Source organism: Macadamia integrifolia, chromosome 6 (genome assembly GCF_013358625.1).
Source record: "Macadamia integrifolia cultivar HAES 741 chromosome 6, SCU_Mint_v3, whole genome shotgun sequence".
In the NCBI taxonomy this organism is placed as follows: domain Eukaryota; kingdom Viridiplantae; phylum Streptophyta; class Magnoliopsida; order Proteales; family Proteaceae; genus Macadamia; species Macadamia integrifolia.
Genome location: NC_056562.1, coordinates 18,921,490 through 18,929,914, shown reverse-complemented (window position 1 = coordinate 18,929,914; position 8,425 = coordinate 18,921,490). Strand labels below are relative to the sequence as shown.

Genomic DNA, 8,425 nt, shown 5'->3' with positions numbered 1-8,425 from the left:
CCACAGTATATCACATACCTTATATTTATTTATTTATTTCCATTTATTCAATCTTTTTCTTTCGTAACTGCCTCACTTCAAGCTTTTCGGTAATCAAGTTATAATTTAGAATATTGAGTGACAAGCTCTTTTAAGTTGGCGTCTTCAACAGGTCAATCGGAAAGTTTTCTCTCCTTTTTTTCTCGATGTTTTAGGGCTCTATGCTTTCCCTCTTTGCATCGAGTGGTGTGGTCCTGCAAAGGTGACGGAGAGGTTTCTTTGAGGCCTTGAGGCTTCTGTTTCTCTGAAGGAATCGAGTCACAGAGAGACTTCAGAAGAGTCCTTTTTGTCTTCTTGATGGTGTCCACATGAAGCTCCGCCTTTAGGAGAGATCGTGGAACATTTTCACTTTCTCAGGCCTTCTTGATCTATCTCAAACCACCTGATCTGTGGTTGTGCTATGAGAAACAACCTGTATGTGTACAAGCATCCATGTATCTGTATGTGTACAAGCGTCCCCGTACACATACAAGAGTGTCTGTACACCAGTATATAAATGTAGATCACACCCACACCCATCCTTGGCACGAGAAATATTTAGAAACTTTGACAGTAAATATAAATAAATCCAACAATCCCCCACAAGTTTCAAAATATTGAAACATAGAACAGAGATAATGAGTATATTAAACATAATAGAATACATTGTTGCTGGTGTCTTGTGAACTTGAACATACACTAGGTCTGATGAACTACGCTACAAAGTACAGGTGAAGTTAAACTTTTTAAGCCTTTCTTCATCTGTGTAGTTGACTAGTTCACTATCCATATCCTACCAGTCGACATTCATGACATCCCTTTCATGACAAAGTTGGACATTTTTTACTGACCTTGTCCCCTAGCTTGGTCTCATGGATGTTCAAAGAATTCGCCTTTAAAATTCTCATCGGTAAAGCTCATTCCGCTAGCAGCCACACCTCCTACATCCACTTAGTTCAGCCCATAGTGTACACCACAGTTAACACACCCCCACATTTCATGAGATTTAGCTTGAGTAAGAATTTATAACTCATCCTCCTTTCATTGTGGTGGTACTATTTTTTCATTTAACCAGAATGAATAAATATTTTAATAGTACTAGACAGGTCATCCAATGTCTTTGTTTTTACCCTTTGAACCTAATTCATGAATTTATCTCTTCACATAGGTTGGATGTCCATCACATGACCTATGACACAAGCCTTTTAGGGCTCATTCCTCTAGATGATATAACCTTAGTGATTTAAAGTTTTAGACATAAGTACACATTATTTTCCTGATTACATAGAGTTTATAATTCTATTTCACTAGTCTCACCATATGTATATCTAAAATATATTTAATATCTTTCTTTAAATCCTTAAAATTTTTTTTTTTCGATCCATCCTTGAAATCCAACAGAACTATGATAAAATCTGCAATCAAGTTTTATTTTATCGATTTCATGAATCGTCCTACCAACACATGTTTGTACTTACATGCCATTATTGAACAAAGAAAGTTTTTAAACATTTAAATCATTAAATCTAGACATATTTGTTAGATTCTATTTTCATATAGAGATTAACTAATTTACTTATGGAAAGTTATTAATGTAACAAGGGTGGGTTATGTTTGGAAAATTAACAATAGGGTAAAAAGACTATTATATTATGAGCAATGAGGTATTCAAGGATCAATTAAGTGGGGGCAAACTAGACATTTTATTATTTTTTAAAAAATCTTATTATTATATTGTAAAATTTACATTTTAAATGGCATTTCTGTCATATTTCAGAGCATACTCCATTACTCTCTGCCTTATTGTCTCTTTTTCCGGCAGTGATCGAGCTTTCGAATTTGCTCTCTAGTGCTTAGGATTTTGAACTGAAGAAGTCATCCCAAGGTCTTCGCTTTACACCTCTTGTAGCAGCTTTCCCAATGAACGCTTAAGATGTTTTGCCTCGTCATTATTCCAATGCTCAACTTTCTACGGCTGTCGATAGAAATTCCAATAGGCACCACAATAAGAAATGCCGAGAAGCTTCAGCAAAAAAAAAGAGAAATGCCGAGAAGAACCTAAATCGCAAGCAGAGCAAAATTATGAGGTTTCTTCTTCTGCCTAGTGGTCAGAACTTAAATTGTTGCTCTCTATGGTAAAGGACTGGTCACCAGCAGAAGTAGACAGCTGACCTAAGCCACTACTGATCCAAAATATTCACAATCTGATCCATAGTTGGCCTATTAGATAATTGCGGATGAGAAGAAAGAACAGCAACCTAGACATACTTTTCCTTGACTTCTTTAGCACCCATATCAGGCATGCCATCCTCAATGACATCCAAAGGTCTCCCTTTTATCACCAGGGACCAAGCCCAATCTGCCACAAGGGAGTTCTGGCGATCCTTAGTACTAACAAGTGCTTTCTTCCCACTCAAAAGCTCAAGAAGCACAACCCCATAGCTGTAAACATTACTTCTCTCAGTTAATTGCCCATACAGAGCATACTAAGGGGTGAAATAACCCAGTGTCCCAGCCACCCTAGTGCTCATATGGGTCATCCCCTCTGGTGCAAACTTGGCCAAGACAAAATCCACTACTTTGGGCTCAAACTTTTCATCCAAGAGGATTTTACTAGTCTTAATATCCTTCCACTGCGCATCAAATCGCAGACGATTATCCTCTGGTGACCCTCATAAGGAGTAGTTGCATTGTAATATCCTCTGAGAGAAACAAGGTTTACATGCCTAACACTGGCAATAACCTCTACTTCATGGGTGAAATCTGCATCCCCTACAGCAGAATAGTTCTTGAACCTCTTCAATACAACCTCAGACCCATCCTCTAGAATTACCTTATAAACATTCCCGTAGCCTCCTTTGCCAATTATGTTATCCCAGGAGAAGTTCCTCGTAGCCTGTTTGATTTTTTCGAATGTGAACTTAATAAGAGTCGTACTCTACTGATCGATTCCAACCTCGAAACTGAACTCACCTGGCCAAATTTCGCAACCATCTTTCTCTTCCTCTTCCTCCTCCGTTTCTTGTGCCTTTTCCATAGAAACCAAAGACCCACAACTATACCAAGCAAACCAACAATGCCACCTATCGCAACCCCATAAATTAGGGTTGTGTGCCGCTTGCTGCTCGAACCAGAGGAAGAAAAATCAAGGGAGAACAAACACATGGCAGTTCCCATGTCGGTCGGGCCATAGCGAATAGCGATTAACGATTCTAGCAGCATAGATAGAGGAGTACCCAGTGAAGGAAGACACGTTCCCAACCTGATGGCCTCGCAGGTAAGCTGCCTGGAGGTTCGATAGGCTTGTGGTGCACGTGGTGCAGGGAGAGCCATTCAGCGACTTATTGGAATGCCGGACAGTCTGCAAAGAGGAGTCGTTAACTATTTATTAAAGCTGCGAGCGAGTCGTAATTTAATAACTTGCGAATGAAGAACAAAGCCTGCAAAAAAAAACTTAGAAATTTGGCGAGGGAGAGAGAAGGAGGGAGGAAACGTCACCTCCGGGAGTCTCCATAATCGGCATAAACGAGAGAAATTCTTGAGGAGATGATTTTGGCGAAGATCGATTGTGGTCAATGACGATTTAAACCTTTATTACGGAATCTTGTATGAGTTTTTGTTTTCTTTGATTTTTCGGTTAGATCTTGAAATAGAATGTGATTTTACTTAATTAACCCTCAAAAGTTATTTCCAAATGCTTATTTACTGTGGTTTTAAGAGGGTACCTGACTTCTTGTTATGTTTGGATAAATAACAGACCCTTGTAATGTTAATAATTTCCCTTTACGTACATTATTTCCATAAGAAGAAACTCATCTAGATATATGCATTCTCACAAGAACCCCTCACATTTTGGGTTTATCATATTCACATATAAGTGTCAATATCATGCTAATATTAAATGCCAATATCATACTACTATGATAAGAATAATGCATATGGTGGGAAATTTAAAACACATATACAGTCATAGCATCTTCTAACATAGTAATCAATTACTGCCTTTTGCATCTACAATTTCATATTGCACAACCATATAGGCTAACTCATATGGTTCCATGCAATAAATAATTTCAGAAACACATAATTTGAGATATTTATAAAACTGAAATCAAAATCAAAATAATAGACATTAATAAATACTCATGCCAGACTTTATTTATCCCCCACAATTTCATGTTTACAAAATTCTTATTTTTTAAAAACTATTTCATCACCAAATAATCATTGGGATAGTTTAGACGTATGTGACCTTACATGTAGTCCATATAAATCAAAGATCAATTGAACATTATATGGCTCAAACTACCAATATATCCAATTTACTCTCAATCATGGATTATTACAGCCAAGCAATCCCAAATGAAAGTCAATTTTTTTTTAAACATGGAATTCATATATTTCAGCATGTTAATTTCTTGCATGGTCCTAATTAGATCACTCAGGAAAAACCAATATCAAATTAATAGGTATTTTTTTTTTTTTTCTAACGACGGGTATCTAGGACTTCGGCTTGACTAGTCCCGCGGACCCATACTGACCCCACAACTGCATGGACCGGGTCACACCGGGGTGTGAATGAGAACCATTCAACTTTCACTGAAAGCAGTGAAGATCACTAAACATCCCCGTGTGAGTGGCCCAAGGTGTGCCTAGTGGGAATCAAACTTCATATTAATAGGCTTAAGTAACCTACTAAATTATTCTAATTAATACCATCTCAAACTCTAGTGTTTCAACAGATTGGTTCTGTATCGAGTCATCTTATAGCAACAGTTGAATTCAAATGGTCTAGGGATGTATTCAAACCCCCAATTTTAATAATTATTAGATTTAGATATCAATGCCATTACACATAATTGGAAAAACAGTCAACACCAGTACCATTATCCATAGTAAAAAGAATTAACCGAATCATAATTCTTTTACTATAATAATATAAAACTTTAAACTTAAAATGCCAAACTATTTTTACAGCATACATCAATACCATGAAAGTTAGTTTCAAACTCAATGGTCACCAAATGATTTCGACAGACACATATCAAACTATTTTTAAACCAATGGGTACAAGAAAGAGTCACAACCCAAAACTAAAAACAAGGAAGCACAATATCATGTGCGCTTTCTCTTTCCCTTGGCATTCAATTATTATATTATCATTTCTTTAGATGCAATCATTTATTTCACCAATCTATTTGTATATTTAATATATAACCATACCGACACAACGTTTCAAGAGATAATTTTCAAATGGTGTCAATAATCATTAAGGATGGCAATAACATCATCACGGCTAGTGCAAGCAATCATCTGCGTCTTCGCAGAAGTGAGTGCAGCCAATGCCACTATCTATGAAGACGAGTAAGAAGAGAGGCAGAGGTGGTATTTTGACTATCGAAGTCCTTACGAGAGAATAACAATCTGATTTACTAATCTTATACACAAAGTAAGTTAAAAACCTTAAGCTTGTTGGAAAATTAATTACGGGAAGAGTATAAGACTTATCTGATATGTTGCATTTGCAACGGATAATATATGAATTCATAACATCGTAGTAATCTGTCTTCTTGAATCAGGGACAAACATATTTGAGTTGAGCCGTATTATAATGATACTATCCTTAAGGTTTTTAAACGTCCCTAATTATGTAACTGGGTTGACCATTCGCGTTTATACTTCCAAGATAAAACAACTCCTAATCTCATAAGGTGGACTCCAATATGTGATTACATAGGGAAATCCGAAGGCTATACTCATTATTAGACACAAAGAGACTTGGAAGAATAGAACACTGAGTGGGAAGAACAAAAAACACTTGTTAAAAATCCCTTATCAAATTTTCAAACCATCTATAAAATATATAGGCAAAGTACCTTTTCACGTATTAGTGTATCTGTTCATATACAAATGTGTCTATGCGTATATAAACGTCCCTGTACATGTGCCTGTATGTGTACAAATGTCCTTATACACATACAAGAGTATCTGTACACCCGTATATAAATGTAAATCACATCCACACCCATCCTTGGTACAAGAAATATTTAGAAACTTTGACAATAAATATAAATAAATCCAACAGAGCAGGATATCCCAGCTGATTTTAAAGGAAACAAACCCAGGACTACTCCACCAAACTTGATCTGCTCGAAACCGTGCACCTGTTTTTCCCAAGATTATTATTATTATTATTATTACCAAATTGACAACGAGTAGTCAGTTATATATATAATTTTTTATTTTATTTTATTTTACTATTGCAAGAAAAAATCCGCACACAGAAGGTGTAAGATACTTGATATTTGCTGTCAAAGGGCGATAGGCAAGCTGCAAGCAACGAGATTCGAGGCTACGAATAAAAACAACCATTCAATTGCCACGTGTCATTTTCTCAAACCCTGAATCGAATAAGCAACCTGGCTCACCTAATTTTACGCTCTCTTTCATTTTGAAAAACCCATATATATCCCGCCGTTAGTATTGACCATAGTTATTAAGTTCGGAGACGAAAATAATATGGGAACAAATATAAGAGGGATCTTTATATGGTCTTCATCGACCTGAAAAAGGCCTATGATAGGGTCTTTAGAGATTTAATCTGACAGGTTGTAGAGAGGAAAGAAGTGTCAAGTAAGTATGTAGATATTATTAAAGACATGTATAGAGATATGGTGACTAGTGTGAGATCTGTGGGAGGCCAAGATGCAGAGTTCCCAATTAATATCGAGCTACATCAAGGATCCGCATTGAGCCCTTACCTATTTACACTTGTCATGGATGATTTAATCAAGAATATTCAAGGTGAGGTCCTGGGGTGTATGCTTTTTGTAGATGATATTGTTCTGATTGGTGAAACAGTGACAGAGATTAATGAAAAATTATAACTATGGCGATAGACTTTGGAATCGGGAGATCTTAAGATAAGTAGAATGAAAACGGAACATATGAGGTGTAATTTCAGTCGATCAAGGAGTGATAGCAAGGAAGTGAAAATTGAGGGGAGAGAGATCTCGCAAAGTGATTGTTTCAGATATCTGGGCTCCATGTTAAACAAAGATGGCGAGATTGATGATGACGTTTCCCACAGAATTAAAGTAGGATAGATGAAATGGAGAGGGCGTATGGAGTGTTATGTGATCGATGTACTCCTCTAAAGCTTAAAGAAAAATTCTACACGACAGCCATAAGACTAGCTATGATGTATGGTGCAGAATGTTGGGCAGTCAAGAAGTGTAACATAGATAAATTGAGTGTGACTGAGATGAGGATGTTGAGATGGATGTGCGGCAAAACCTTAAGTGATGGAATAAGAAATGACTAGGTTAGGTCGGACTTAGGAGTTGCCTCAGTTCAGGATAAGCTCAGAGAATATCGGCTCCGATGGTTTGGGCATGTCCAAAGGAGGCCCTTGGATGCCCTAGTATGGAGGAGCGACTAGATGCAGTTGAATGAAGGCAAAAGGGTTAGGGGCAGGCCAAAATTGACTATTGATGAGTTAAGTAGTAGACACATGCAAAAGTTAAATCTTCACTCAAGTATGACATCTAATAGAGCTGCCTAGAGGGCTAGGATTCGAGTTGTGGACGGTTCGTGAGTGGGATGTTCCAAAGTGTGTGTGTGTGTGTGTGTTTTTTTTTTTCCAAATCTAAGTACTTGCTGATCCATGTAGCAGACCCCATTTAGTTGGGATAAAGCTAAGCTTTGTTGTTGTTGTTGTTGTTGTATATGTACGGCAACTAAATGGACTGTACGATAGTAATACTTTTTCAATAATCTGGCATAATAAAACACGTACAACAATGATAGGGTACATGTTCAATATGTGTTTAATATGATTGCTCTATAAAAATCTAGAAGTAACAACACTGATTTATTCTAGTATTAAGAAAGTTCTAAAACTGGTTGTTTGCCACTAAATTCTAATCTCACATGTTTCCATGAACATCTAAATCCAATCTAACTTTCCAATTTGAAATAATTTATTCTACATCTATCATAGTAAATAATAGTACATATCTAAAAAATAATATTAATAACATTTTTATTAGGGAGAATACTTCAGTTTCAGAATAATCAAATTGTCAGATTTAAGTTTATGGAAGAATCCTTGATAAAATTAGGAAACTGAAATTTTAGCAGGATGCCATAATTTGATATCAAGGTTTTCAGAGAATCATACAAAATTCAATATGTAACTATTGTAATGAAACAATAGCAATTTGATGGTTTAATAGTTTTCTGAAATGAAAATGAAGAAAATTGATTCAGCCACAGGGATTGACAGGAGCACCAGTGCGTTTATGACTTATGATTCTTGATTTTGATGTTTAAAACTTGGTTTATTAGAGCAAGGTTAACAGTAACCGTCAAATAAAAAATCCCAAACAACATTCTAAACCCATAT

At 36.3% G+C, this 8,425-nt stretch overlaps 1 pseudogene; it reads right to left on the bottom strand.

Annotated features, from left to right (window-relative positions):
- Positions 1 to 2,119: 2,119 nt before the first annotated feature.
- Positions 2,120 to 8,425, bottom strand: part of LOC122082103 — a 14,500-nt pseudogene continuing 8,194 nt past the window's right edge.